Here is a 15666-nt window from a genome sequence, read left to right as displayed (position 1 = left end):
GTATTCAAGGTAAAGAGGTAAAGATTCTCACTTCCTGTAATGGTTCCTCACAAGGCATATTTCTGTCCTTTTACCATCCTGGTTTCCCTCTTCTGAAAAATATCCTTTACCTGAAAGACAACAATTAAGATTAAAATATCTTAATATGTGATACCTGTAGCCAAATACAACATTCCAGAAGTGGTCTAACTGGAAGAACTAGCATCTGCCTTTCTCCAAACAATGCACTTCTGTTAATGCAGTGTAAGGTAACATTAGATGTTTTTGGAAACTACACCACAATGTTGGCTTATATTCTGTTGTGTGTCACTTTGTGACACGGATGTGTTCTGAGAAATGCATCATTAGGTGATTTCATCATTGTGAAATATCACAGAGTGTACTTACACAGACCTAGGTGGTATAGCCTACTACACACCTAGACTATACGATATACCCTATTTCTCCTAAGCCATAAACATACATAGCATGTTACTGTACTGAATACTGTAGGCAATTGTAACATGTTTTTTTGTGTATCTAAACTTAGAAAAGATATAGTAAATTTTACACATTAGATGAATGTATCAAATTATCATATTTACCCTGAAAATATTTTTAAAAAGAGTGTGATTGCAATCCATTTGGAAAAATTTGGACACATAAATGAAAAAGAAGGTACAGTAAAAATACAGTATTATAATCTAATGGGACCACCATCATATATGTTGTTGGTTGTTGACTGAAACATCAATATACAGCCCATGACTATGTGTTTGACTAAAAACCTCAAAGTTTTTTAAGAAAGCTATTGTTTATCCACATACATTTTTGAGTTCCGCTATATACCATTCACTGAGTTAGCTGTTGGAGTATAATCTACTATACCTGTCCTCAAAGTTACCTTGCTTATCCAGACAGACTGTCAAGATCCTGGAGAGTGCAAAGGCCTGGAGGAAGTAATGGTATGATGAGGAAGAGTGAAAACAGTTTGGCAAAGAGGTAGAAGATACATTCAGAAGAAGCTAAGGATCAGATCATGAGGGCCTTGTGACCATTGTAAGACATTTTGATGTTATTCTAAGTGAGATGTGAAACCATTGGAGGTTTAGAACATGGGAATGACATAATCTGATTCTCTGAGATCACTTTGGCTGCTGAGTGAATTTTCTATAGTCAAGAAGGAATAGAAACAGAGAGCCCGGTTAGGAGGCTTTTGCAACAGTTCAGGCAAAAAATGATTGTACTTAGGCAATGTGGTAGCAGTGGAGGTGGACAGAAATAGTTTGACTTGGAATTAAACTTTAAGATGGAACTGATATGATTTGAGTGTGGTTTGGACATGTGGTTTGAAAACAAAAATCAATGCTCACTCCTAGATTTTGGCCTGAATAATGTAGATAAATCATGATGGAATTTTCTGGAAGTAGAGAAGACTAGGGTAAGAACAGGTTTGGGGTATACAGTAACTAAGTTTTATTTGCAGAATGTTGAGCTTCAGATGTTAACTGGTGTCCAGTTGGAGATATTAAGCTGGCAGGTTCATATAAGTCTAAAGTTCAGGTAAAAGATAGGGGCTAGAAATATAAACTTGACAATCATCAGCACATAAATGTCATTCAAAGCTGTGAAACTGGATGAAATTTCCTAGGAAGTGAATATAGAGAGAGAAATGGTGAAGGACTGAGTCCTCAGATCTGCCAACATTAGAGTTCTAGGAGAAGAGAAGGATGCAGCAAAGGCAATGAGATGGGTGACCTATGAAATAAAAGGAAATCCAGGAGAATGTGATTTACTATAAATGACACATTCTTTATTGTAATTAGATAAAACCAACATGAAAAAATAATCTTTGACCTAAAAGAAGCACTTGTTCCTGCTAGCAAACCTAGTTCTGTTAATTTCTTTCCTTCCTTCCTTCCTTTCTTTCCCTCCCTTTCTTCTCTCTCTTCCTTCCTTCCTTCCTCCTTCCCTCTTTCTTTCTTTCTCTCTCTCTTTCTTTCTTTCTTATTTCTTTCTCCTTCCCTTCTTCCTTCCTTCCTTCCTTCCTATGTTTGTTCGTTCTTTCTTGCTTTTTTTCTTTCCTTTCTTTTTCCTTCCTTCCTTCCTTCCTTCCTTCCTTCCTTCCTTCCTTCCTTCCTTCCTTCCTTCCTTTCTTCCTCCCTTTCTTTTTCTTTCTCTCTTTTTTCTACAAGGTCTCATTATGTCACCCAAGCTAGACTCAAACTCCTGGCCTCAGGAGATTATCTCCCCTCAGCCTCTTGAATAAGTGGGATTACAGGTGTGTCCCACTACACTGGCCAGGTTCTGGTAATTTCTGTGTAAGTTTGCCTGAATCCTTTTTCCTCCACAGTTTAATTCAAGTTGATGGACCTTTCTTCCTTCTTTTCTTCTTTCCTTCCTTCTTTCTTTCCTTCCTCTCTTTTTGTCTTTCTTTCTTTCTCTTTCTTTTTGTTCTTTATTCCTACAAGACATTGTATCAGGAACTGTGGGAGAAATAAAGAGGTATAAGTAAAGAGTCCTTGTTCTCAAGGAGTTTCTAGTCTGCATAATGAAGGTAAGACACGTATATAAATAACTATCATCTAAATAAATAGTAATATAATAATTTTCATTTGCTCAGCATCTTACTTTTCACATGCATTATTATCTCAATCCTGTGTAATGAATAGAGAATGTGACTGACATCAAGGAATTTACAAAATGTTGTGGAAGTTAATAGAAAGGAGATATTATTTCTGGCTGTGGCAATTTATGAAAGGATTCATGAAGTAGGAATGGAGTAGGTGGCATTTTAGGCTTCACCATGAAGGTGACTAGAATTTGGACATGAGGCAAGGGACAAGAGAGCATTCCAGGTAGAAAGTCCATCACAAGCAAAGATAAGGAGATAGACAGGAAAACATGACTATTATTGGGGAAATGATAAGTAGACTGATTCATGTGGAATAAATAATATATGCACAGTAATAGTGGGAGATAAGGCTGGAGAAGAAGATGAAGTATAATATATTAATGCAGTAGATCAGAGTAAACAGATCTAACCACCCTCTATGAATTCTCATCCCAATTATAATAAAATCCAAGCTACTTGATCTACAAGGCCCCAGATGATTTGGCCTTTGCTTAACCTTATCTTTATCATTTTTTGCTCCCATGATCACTAAGTTACAACTACACTAGCAATCTTTGCTTCTCAAGCATGCCAAGCTTCTTCCTGACAGGATCTTTGCACTATCTGGAATGTTCTTTCTCCCAGTCTTCTTCACTGACTCTTCTTATCACTCAGTGCTTAGGTTACCTCTTCATCACCTGATCTCTGAATTTGAAATAGCTATCTAGCATATCATGTATAAATAAGAATTTCTGAGGAGAGAAAGGCAATGGAGTCAGTTTAATCAGCAAATATTTATTGAGCACTTGCTATGTTAAAAATATGCCACATACAAAAAAGACAAAGATGAATGAAACACAGTTTTTGCCATCAATGAGCTCAAAATTTTTCAATTTTCAAAACTTTTCTTCAAAAATCTTGTGTTTTCCTAACTATATAGTACCTGACTCTCAATCTTTTTCTGTCTTATCTTCTTCAGGCACTTTTGGAGTCTTCCATATACATAGACAAAAACCATTAACACCCAGGACTCACAAGTCTTTAACACCTTTTTAAATTCCAATGACCTCCATTTTACCTAGGGTAACTCAGTCATCCTCAAACTAAGCTATATCTCAACATTAAATATCCCCTGAAAAATGTTACCTACAAAATCTCCACTTTTGAAATCTCCAATCTTAATCTTCTGCACTTTTACAACCTTTCCTCTTCCTCTCCATTGAATTTACTGTTAATCTTTATTGTAATCTCCAATCAATACATCTCAGTTCTCTCAGATTACATTTTAGTCTGGCTTCATTTGCCTTGAAACTAGCCTGGACCCCCCGGTCAATTATTTTAGCTATTCACTTGCTACCGCATCAGAATTTTTGGCCTTCTTGACCTTCCATCATTTCTGCCAATCTGTACCACTGTACAAATTTATACAATTACTTCTGTTCATGTTACTGGACTGCCAGTAACTACAGGAGAAAGTCACAAGACTATGATTATATGGTTCAAAATTCAATGCCATCTACTAGTTTTCTAAATTAGGAACAATGGCATTATCCATCACTCTTCCATCTACCAGATTGCACATATTTGATCTATCAACAAATCTTGTAGATTCTACTTATTCAGTAGGTTTCAAATCTTTCCACTCTGGAATTGAAAAGTATAGTAACAAAACAAAAATTTAATAGAGGGGCTCAACAGAAAATTTGGACTGAAAGAAGGAATCAGTGAACTTAAAGATAGGTCCATAGAAATTATGCAATCTAAGGAACCAAAAGAAAAAATAATTTAAAAAAATGAACAGAGCCTCAAAGACCTATGAGAAACAATTAGGATACCAACATATGCAAAATAAAAGTTCCAAAAGGAGAGAAAAGAGAAAAGGGAAGAAAAGAAATGAAGATATAGTGGCTGAAAAAGTCCCAAATTGCTGGAAAAAATTAATCTTCATATCAAAAAAGTTTAAAGAACTCCAAGTAGTACAAAAATAAAGAGATCCACACCTAAATATATTATAGTCAAGCTATCAAAAGTCAAAGAAAAGTAGAAAGTCTTGAAAGCAGCAAGAAAAAAAATGATTCATCACATACAAGGGTTACTCAGTAAGATTGACAGCTTACTTCTTATGAGAAACAATGGAGGCCAGAAGTTAGTGAGATGACATATTCAAAGCGATGAAAGAAAAAAGAAACTGCCAACTATGAATTATCCAGAAAAACTAGCCTTCAAAAATCAAGGCAAAGTAAAGACAGTACCATATAAACAAAGACTAATAGAATTTGTCACTAGCATACCTAACACACAAGAAATTCTAAAGAAAGTCATTTAGGCTGAAAAGAAATGACAGTAGATGGTATTAACTTGAATCTCTCTGAAGAAATATTGTCAATAAAAGTAATTCCATAGGTAAATGAAGAGATAGTATAAATGTACTTTTTACCCTTTTCTTCTCTAAATGAATTTAAAAGACAACTGCATAAAATAATAATCACAAAAGCTTATTTTGGGATTATGACATATAAAAATAGGAATTCTAGAACAATAATAATACAAAGGAGGGGAGAGAAAAAGAAGCTATCCATATTGGAGCAAAGTTTCTATATTCTGCTGAAATTAAATTAGTATTAACCAGAACTAAAATGTTTTCAATTAACATGCATATTGTAACCCCCAGAGCCACCACTAAGAAAATTACTCAAAAAAGTACAGCTAAAACACCAATAAAGGAAGTAAAATGGTACACTATAAAATATATATTTAACACAAAAGAAGGCAGTAAGAAGGAATAGAGCAACCAAAAACATTAGACATCTAGAAAACAATAGTAAAATAACAAATATAAATCCAACCATTAATAATTATGTTAAATATAAATAGATTAGACCCTTCAATCAAAGGGTGGTTGCTCTGATAGAGTTTTTTGGTGGTTACTATGATAAAGAGCAAGTATCATGCAAAAATCCTGTGGAACAGGAAATGAGGGTGGCATTAACTTACAGATTACAGGGTTGGAGAAGTTGTGCAGTGCCCAGCAGGCACATACATCTCATTAGTAAGTAACTGCAGTTTTTTAAGAATGAAATTATAATTTTGTTTTGGCTTTTGGTTTATATGTATTTACTTTTCCAAATGGCTACCAAATTGTTAGCACATTTAGTACTTGTTTGGACCTACCTAAATAAATAGAACAGTTGAGTATTTCTTCTGGCTCAGAGCACAATATAGTTACTGAGACACTAAGAGACACATGAAAGTATAGGAACCTCTGGTTTAGTCTCATGAATGGCCAAAAGTTTGGATAGAAAAGAAGCTTTCCATTCAACATTGTAGGCCAGATATTTGTTTTTGGAAAATGCAGTATAATGGAAGAAAAAGAGCAAGAACAAGAAGGAAGAAGAGGAGCTGGAGGGGAGGAGGAAGTAGGAGAGTAATGATGGCCATTAATTGAATGCTTACCAAATGCCAGGCTTTGTGCTGAGCACTTTACCTACAACAATAATTTTCAATACTAAGGCCTGTACCATCATGTATGCTCTGGTACATAGTGAATTTTCTCTGTTCTTATTGGTAAACAGCCATTACTCAAAGCTGCAAGTGCTCCCTCACTACCCTGGCAGCCCTGTGCCCCCTCCTGCCGACACCCGCATGGACTTCCATACAAAACAGCAATTTAATGGTCCAAGCAAGGGGCTCCAGGACCTTGCTCTAGCACCATAACCTGTGTTTGTTATGTTTGATCATTGCCTGGCTTTCTTAATGTTAAATATTCGGCATTGTATTCTTGTTCAATCCTCACAGGAACTCCTTTGGGAGGGTAGATTCCAATGGCATAAAATGCCTTGATCTTGCAGCCAGTTCACACTTCTCTTGATTTGAGGGCCAATGCTAAATATGAGGAGCTCTTTCACTAAAGCTTGATCAGCTGACATAAATTTCCTAATTTGTAAGGGTACTATCTAATATTCTATTAAGAATTTTAAAAATCAACAACTATTATGTATTCCCCAAGAGGCAAATCACTCTGTGTGTGTGTGTGTGTGTGTGTGTGTGTGTGTGTGTGTAATATAATATCCAGAACAATGACTAAAGCTATGTAAAGAGATACACTCAAAAACACTATAGATAAATCAAAATAGAATTCTAAAAAAAATGTCCAAGTAACCCACAGGAAGGCAGAAAAAGAAAAGCAGAGAGAACTCAGAAAATGAAAGTTAAAATGGTATACATGATCCCTAACATGTCAGAATTACATTAAAAGTCAATGAGCTAAATACACCACTATATTAACAGGCTAAAGAAGAAAAATTGATAATCATATCAATTAATGCAGAAAAATCACTTGACAAAATTAAACACCCATTATGACAAAAATTCTCACAAAAATAGGAATATCCTCATATTGATAAAGAGCAGCTACAAAAATACTACAGCTAATAATAAATGTAATGTTGAAAGACTGACTACTTTTCCCCTCAGATTGGGAACAAAACAAGTATATCCACTCTCACTACTCTTGTTTTCACACAGTGCTGCAAGTTCTAGCCAGTGTGAAAAAGACTCCCTCCTTGACTAAACTTTAGGCAGGATCCTGAGCCCTTCTTTTTACCAGGCCTTGTGTTTGGGTCCTGTTTTCATCATGCCTACCATAGTTTTAGCAAGAATCCTGATAAATCAGTTTAGAGAGAATTCTCCACTGTGAATGTAAATTGGCATAACCTCTATGGAAAACAGTATGGAGATTTCTCAAAGAACTGAAAGTACATCTACAATTTGATCCAGCAGTCCCACTACTGGGTATCTACTCAAAGGAAAAGAAATTACATCAAAAAGACACCTGCAATCACGTTTATCACGGCACAATATGTGAATTTCCATATCGCAATGATTTGGAATCAACCTAAGTACTCATCAACGAAGGAGTGATAAAGATGATATTGGTATATATATACATTATGGAATGCTACTCAGCCATAAAAAAAGATAAAAGAATGTCTTTTGCAGCAATTTGGATGGAACTGGAGGCCATTATCCTAAGTAAAGTAACACAGGAATGGAAAACCAAATACCACATGTTCTCACTTATAAGTGGGAGCTAAGCTATGGGTATTTAGGGGCATACAGAGTAGTACAATGGACATTGGAGGCTTAGAAGGGGGAAGGATGAGAAGATTAGGGAAGAAAAACTATCAGATGCAGTGTACACTATTCAGGTGAAAGGTACACTAAAAACCCAGACATCACCACTATACAATTCATTCATGTAACCAAAAACCACTTGCACCCCTAAATCTATTGAAATATAAATTGAAAAAATACCAAAAAACAAAAAAAGAATTCCCCACACTGGCCTGCCTTCAGTGAAAATCCTATTAAGTGAATTTAGCAAGAATCTCCCACTCATGTCTTCTCTTAGTAATTTTCCATCCACTGACCCCCTTCCCTCTGCTCTTTGGCTATAAATACTCAGCTATTTTTGCTATATTCAGAGTTGAACCCACTTTCTCTCCCCTATTGCAATAGTCTTGACACCTATCACAATAGTTATGAGTAAAGTCTTTCTTACTGTTTTAACAAGTGTCAGAATAATTTTTGTTAAGGCAAGAATATGAAATAAAAGGCAGACAAATTGGAAAGGAAGACATTAAACTGTCTCTGTTTGCAAATTACATGCTTATCTATGTAGAAAATCTCAAAAAAGCTACAAAAATAAACTTTTAGAACTAATAAGTGAGTTCGGCAAGGTCTTAGGATACAAAGTAAACATACAAAATTCAATTATATTTCTATATACTAGCAATGAAATTAAAATTAAATTTATAATTAAAATTACAATACCATTTACAATCCCTTGAAGAAAAACAAAGAGATACTTAGGTGTAAATCTAATAAACATGTATAGGACTTGCATGCTGAAAACTACAAAACACTGGTGAAAGAAATCAAAAATTAAATAAATGGAGAGACACATTGTTCATGGATTACAAGATTCAACATAGTAAATATATCAATTGTCCTTCAAATTGAAATATAGGTTTAACACAATTCCAGTAAAAACCTCAGCAAAATTTTTTATAGACAGACAAGCTTATTCTAAAAGGAATAAGGAAACTTGCTGCTAAAAGGAAATATAATAGCTAAAACAATCTTGAAAAAGAACAACTGGGAGAAGTCAGTCTACCTGATTTCAAGACTTATAGTATGGTTACGGTAATCAATACTATGTGGTTTTGGCAGGGGGATGGGCACATAGATCAATGGAACAGAAAAGATATCCCAGAAATAGAGCCATGTAAATATGCCCAACTGTTTTTTCCCTTAATAGACTTTATTATTTTTAGAGCAGTTTTGATTTTATAGACAGTAGAATTTTAATAACCCCCATTCTATCCCTGCCCCACCCCCAGTTTCTCCTATTATTAACATCTTACATTAGGGTTGTACATTTGTTACAATTAGTGAGCCAATATTGACACATAATTATTAACTAAAATCCATCATGCACATTAGTGTTTACTCTGCATTGTTCTATGGGTTTTGACAAATGTGGAATATCACATATCCACTGTTACAGTATCATACAGAAGAGTTTCACTGCCTTAACAATGCCCTTTGCTGTACCTAGTCATCCCTCCTCCTACCCTAAAAGCTTGGCAACCACTGAATTTTTACAGTCTCTACAGTTTTGCCTTTCCTAGAATGTCATATAGTTGGGATCACACAGTATGTAGCTTTTTCAGACAGGCATTTTCCACTTAGTATTATAATATACATTTATGGTCCCTCCATGTCTTTCCATAGATTGAGATTTCATTTCTTTTTATCACTGAAAATACTCCATCATATAGATACACCCCAGTGTGTTTATACATTCACCTACTGATGAACATCTTAGTTGTTTCCAACTTTTGATAATTATGAATAAAGCTGCTATAAACATTCTTATGAAGATTTTTGTGTGGAGATAAGTTTTCAACTCATTTGGGTAAATATCTAGGAGCAGGATTTCTGGATCATATGGTAAGCCTATGTTTATCTTTGTAAGAAACTGCCAGAATATCTTACAAAATGCTGTAAAATTTTACATTCTCAGCAATGAATGAGGGCTCCAGTTGTTCCACATCCCCACCAGCATTTGATGTTCTCAGTGTTTTGGATTTTAGCTATTCTTGTAAGTGTGTAGTGGCATCTTATTTTAATTTGCAATTCTTTAATGACATAGGATGTTGAACATGCTTTTTTTCATAGGCTTATTTGCCTATCTTATACCTTATTTGCCATCTGTATATCTTCTTTGGTGAATTTGCCATCCCAACCCTTTGTCCATTTTAAAATTGGGTTGTTTCTGGCCGGGCGCGGTGGCTCACGCCTGTAATCCTAGCTCTGGGAGGCCGAGGCGGGTGGATTGCTCGAGGTCAGGAGTTCGAGACCAGCCTGAGCAAGAGTGAGACCCCCGTCTCTACCAAAAATAGAAAGAAATTATCTGGCCAACTAAAAATATATATACAAAAAAAAAATTAGCTGGGCATGGTGGCTCATGCCTGTAGTCCCAGCTACTCGGGAGGCTGAGGCAGTAGGATCGCTTAAGCCCAGGAGTCTGAGGTTGCTGTGAGCTAGGCTGATGCCACGGCACTCACTCTAGCCGGGGCAACAAAGTGAGACTCTGTCTCAAAAAAAAAAAAAAAAAAAAAAAAATTGGGTTGTTTCTTTTCTTATTGTGAGTTTAAAGAGTTCTTTGTATATTTTTGATACACGCCCTGTAGTAATTGGGGTTATCCAGAGGGACAGAACCAATAGCATATATATGAAAGGGAGTTTATTAGGGAGAATTGGCTCACATGATTGCAAAGGTGAAGTTCCATGATAGACCATCTACAAGGTGGGTAATGAGAAAATCTAGTATCATGGCTCAGGCCAAGTCCAAAAGCCTCAAAACCAGGAAAGCTGACAGTGCAGCCCCCAGTATGGCTTGAAGTCCTGAGAGCCCCCGGGAGGCCACTAGTGCAAGTTTCCAGGGTCAGCGTGCAGGAGAAGAATGGGGAGATAGAGGTCAAAGGATACAAAATAGTAGATATGCAGAATGAACAAGTTTAAAGATCAAATGTACAACATGAGGACTATAATTGATAATAATGTATTCAGGATTTTTGCTAAACTAGTAGATTATAGCTTCTCTTACCACAAGTAGAACAAAATGGGTAACTATGTGAATTGATGGATATATTAATTTGTTTTACTATAGTAACCATTTTACTATATATACATATCTCATAATATCATGTTGTATGCTGTAAACATATACAATAAAATTTAATTTTTAAAAACACAAAAAATAAATAAATAAAAGGTCATCACCAAACTCAAAGTCACCCAGATTTTTGCCTGCATTAACTTCTAGGAGTTTTACAGTTTTGCATTTTACTTTTAGATCTATGATCCATTTTGAGTTAATTTTTATGAAGGGTGTAAAGTTTGTGTCTAGATTCAGTTTTTTCAGATTTCCTGTTGTTCTAGCACCATGTATTGGAAAGATTCTTTTTGCTCCATTGTATTGCATTTGCTCCTTTGTCAAAAATCAGTTGACTATATTTGTGTGGATCTATTTCTGGGCTCTCTATTCTGTTCCATTGATCTATTTGTCTATGCTTTCACTAATGCCATACTTGGTTACTGTAGCTTTATTGTAAGTCTTGAAATTGGGTAGTGTCAGTCCTCCAACTTTGTTCTTTTTCATTATTGTGTTGGTTACCACACTGATTTTTGATAGAGGTGCAAAAGTAATTCAATGGAGGAAGGCCAGGCTTTTCAATAAAAGGTGCTAGAACTATTGGACATCCATAGGCAAAAAAAGGAAAACAAACAACCCAGCTCTGCCACACAAAAATAACCAAAACCCAAACCAAACGAATAAAAAACAAAAACAAAATACCTCAACAAAACTTCAATTTAAACCTCACACCTTATATAAAATTTAACTCAAAATACACCCTAGACTTAAATGTAAAGTATAAAACTATAAATTCTTTATGAAAAAATATAGGAAAAAATCTTGGGGATCTAGAGTTAGGTTTTAGAATTGACAAAGCACGACCCATAAAAGGGAAAATTGGTAAGTTTGACTCCATAAAAATTTGCTTTGTGAAAGCCCCTGTGAAGAGGGTAAAAGGACAAATTATACACTGGTAAAAAACATTTGCAAACCACATATTCAGTACAGTACTAGTATCTGTAACATATTAAGCATTCTGAAAACTCAACACTAATAAAATAGATAATTTAATTAGAAAATAGGCAAAAGACATGAAGAGAAATTTCAAAGAGGATATACAGATAATAAGTAAGCACATGAAAAGATGTTTTTTCATTAGCCACTAGGGAAATGCAAATTAAAACCACAATAAGATGTCACTACACACCTATCAAAATAGCTAAAATAAAAAATAGTGGCAACATTAAATTCTGGTGAGGATGCAGAGAAATTGAATCACTTATACACTGATCGTGGAATGTAAAATGATATAGCCACACTGTAAAACTGTTTGGCAATTTCTGACAAAACTAAACATTCAACCATATGACCCAGCATTCCTGGGCATTCATCCCAGAGCCCGAGGGCCAATCACAAAGTCAAACTTGGAAGCAAGAGGCCTGCATGGCAAAGAACTTACAAAATTGCACTAGCAATTTACTGGCAAAAACCTGGGTGAATATATGTGAAGTAGAATTATTAATATAACGCTTACTACCCCAGTCATAAAGGAACACAAATTTAAGTTAGGCTGAAATTCTTATATAGGTGAACTTACCAGAGATTCTGCATTCAATGTCTAACATACACAGTAGAGTTCTAACTACCATTTTCCGTTTTTGTTGTTGGTAGACTGAAAATTGGATTCACTTTTGGCCTGTGCTGAGTTGAGATTTCAGAAATACCTTCCAGAGAAAGAAATACAAAGATTTAGGGAGATGATAATGTTAAAGTGGATTTGTTATGTGTTATCCACTCAGCTATCCCAGCCCCAAAAACATACTAGTCATAAGAGAATTGAGAAAAGCCTTAATGAAGGTAGTACCAACATATTTGAAAAGCATGATTATCACTGACTTTTATATGCCAGTGATAAAGCTGGAAAATATGGAGATTGAAATAAACTCTACAATTTCAATAAGGATGACGACATCTCAGGGTGGTGGAGACTAATGAATAGTACCAGAGACAACTCGGGCTGGTGATTTTGATAGGCAGAAGGACTGGTGGGTAATTATAATGGTTCAACCCACAGGAATCTTTGCCATTGAATATTTGATCACAGGGTCCCTGGTGTGGAAATCGGAGAGTTGTCATGTTTACCTGGGTAAATGAAGTTTTCTCTCCAATAAAAGTCATTTGGTGAGCAATTACATAGGACACAAATATTCTCACATTCTAAATTCATTCTGAGAGAGCCATTCACATAACTCTTTCTCCAGACCAATTTGTTATCAATCTTCATATCTTATTCCTTTCATGTGCCCGACCTGCCAAATCATTAGCCCCTATCTATGTATTACTATAGAGTAACTTCTCAGGCCATCTCTCCTTTGGACAAAATGGCAATAGATATCCTGCTTAAAATTCTACCCAGTGGAAGGAATCCCCCCTACACTTACTGCAGGGCTGCCCCTTGGTGGAGCTGCTGCATTGGAGAGGTCCATCTCCAGCTTTTGTGCAGAACCATCTATAAACTAGCTGATACTTTTTCCTTTTTGGTCAATTGGTCATAGAGGACACTCCGTGTGGCTTAAGCATAAATGATAGTAAGATGGCAGTGTGGTGGCAGCAGGCACACCGGAAGCAATAGCCATCTGCTCATCCAGTTTACACTTGTTTTTAGGACCTGCTCAAGCCCAATCCCAAATACACCACATGATGAAGGAGTGTTCTGGCATGCTGGACTCTATGGCTTGATAGATCAGACACCAAATTCATGTGAGCAACTGATGTCCTACAGTCAGCAGATGTTCAGTCTCTACTATGGTCCAAAAGCAATCCAAGAGCTCTCTCTCAAAAGGAGGATAAGTAATTTTCAAAACAGCCATGATTTTGCTCCAAAACCCTATGGGCCTCTACCCTGATTTTCCTATCAGGGCTTCCACTGAGTCCATACAGCACCTTGATCAGCTATAGATATTTTGAAAACCATTGGACTCATTGGTCATAAGTAGTGTGACAATCTATCACCCAAACTAGGACAATCTTGAAAGTGAAAGAAAGCACTAGTAATAAATATGCCAGGACAACATATGGTCATCTAGTCCTAAGAGTAAGGAAATGTATTTGTTTGCTTTGCACCCTCAACCAGCCTGAGTACACATTGAAAGATGAATCTAGAAAATTTTGATAAAGAGCTCTCAATTTTTTCCTGGATTAGGGTGTTGAATTTCAAGCAAGACATCTTTAAGCACTCAGGCAAAAAAAAGTAAATATTTAATCAGTTATAAAACGAGTGTGCATGAGAAGCACCTGGATGGTTTGTTAAAACAAATTACTACACTCTATACTGAGAATTCCTAATTAAGTAGCTATAAAATGGGAGTCTGAGAATTTGCATTTTAACAAACTACAGGTGATACTGATGCTGTTGATCCAGGGACTATACTTTAAGAACCATTGCTCTACAGAGAAAAGAAAAAAAAAAAAAACGATAGACTACCCTCAGTTTTTTCCACAGCAACATTCAAAACCAAAAGATAATTGAGCAGTTGCTATAATATTCTAAAGGAAAAATTATACCAAGATGTAGTTTAAGTTTTAGGGCTACTTACAGTTTTCATTAACATGAACAACTCAAGGACCATTGCCTTTATGAGAATCTTTTGCAAAAGCTATATTGTCGCGCCGCACTTGCCTGCAAGGACGACGCAACAAACTGGAGTTCTTCCAACAGCAGTTTAATGAGGCATCTAGTCTAGTTACATGGCGAGAGACCCCGAACAGGAAGGACAGTGGGCTTATATACCATTGCAGGTAGTCGTGGCGGGAAGTGATTGGTAGAGGGCCCTGACAAGGCTCCCAGCAATGATTCTATTGGCTATGTGCTCACCCGTAATCAGAGACCGCTCCCAACACTATATGATGATGAAGTCACTACGTTGTAAATTTTTTTGTGTGACAATAGGATCTAGGGGCTACAGTACATTTATGACCTGGCTGTATAAAGAAAGGTTGTATTTACTAACCTCAGGTTCAGATGAGGTTTCCAATAATACAAAACTTGACTATGATCTTTAACTACTACACTATTTCTCTGCTTACTTCCCTTCCATTCAAGCTAAAGAAGTTAAGACTCTAGTGCTGTCAAACTGTCTAATGACTCATCTGAAATGTAAACCTTTATGTTTGTCAAAAATTGTGAAATATGTTTGAGATAATTAAAAGAAACCTGAAGCCTTGACTAGTTCATGTATTAATGTACCTGAACTTCAAATGAACTCTATAAACTCTGTCTTCCTTAAAACTCCCACAAGAAAAGACCAGCTTTTTCCTACAGAATTATAAAAGACCAGAATAGCTTTTGATTTTTAAGATGGCCATCAGAATTCTTTCCTGTCTGTGGAAGTTGAAAAAGCCTTGAATAAAAATGATCTTTTTCAGGTTTTCTAAAATAAAAATAACTGGTTTTGTTTAACAAGTTGGGAATTGAGGGGCTGTAATATTAGAAGTATGAGAGTACTAGCAATCTCATTTTTATGCCAGGAAGTCCATTTGAAACCTAAGGTTTTAAAGCACAATTATTCTAACTGCTGCACGTTTTTCTTTGTCTTCTTTCATAATCTAGGAGGATTTCTTTAAGAAGTAAAATCTCTTAAAAATGAAATATTTGAAGTTTAATAATTCCTCCAGTTTCACTTCAATTTTCTTTTCTTCTGTTAAAGTTGAGCAAAAAAGTTTATTTTTTAAATTAAAAGTGGTAGCATTCATATGAACACATTGTAAAAGAGTATCTATTGCTCAGAGTAAAAAAAAACTTGGAATAATGTTCATCTACTATGCTTAAAATCTTTAATGAAGTATAATATACAATTCAGAAAATTCACTC

General features: G+C 35.7%; 1 long non-coding RNA gene across 1 annotated transcript; it reads right to left on the bottom strand.

Moving 5' to 3' along the window:
- Window positions 1–26: 26 nt before the first annotated feature.
- Window positions 27–14543, bottom strand: LOC123642000. Its single transcript, XR_006736381.1, has 3 exons — window positions 14393–14543; window positions 12394–12520; window positions 27–110 (listed from the first exon to the last, which is right to left on the bottom strand). It is a non-coding gene; the product is annotated as an uncharacterized LOC123642000 (long non-coding RNA).
- Window positions 14544–15666: the final 1123 nt, after the last annotated feature.

Source organism: Lemur catta, chromosome 1, assembly GCF_020740605.2.
Source record: "Lemur catta isolate mLemCat1 chromosome 1, mLemCat1.pri, whole genome shotgun sequence".
Lineage (NCBI taxonomy): Eukaryota > Metazoa > Chordata > Mammalia > Primates > Lemuridae > Lemur > Lemur catta.
This window is presented reverse-complemented; position numbering and strand designations above follow the sequence as displayed.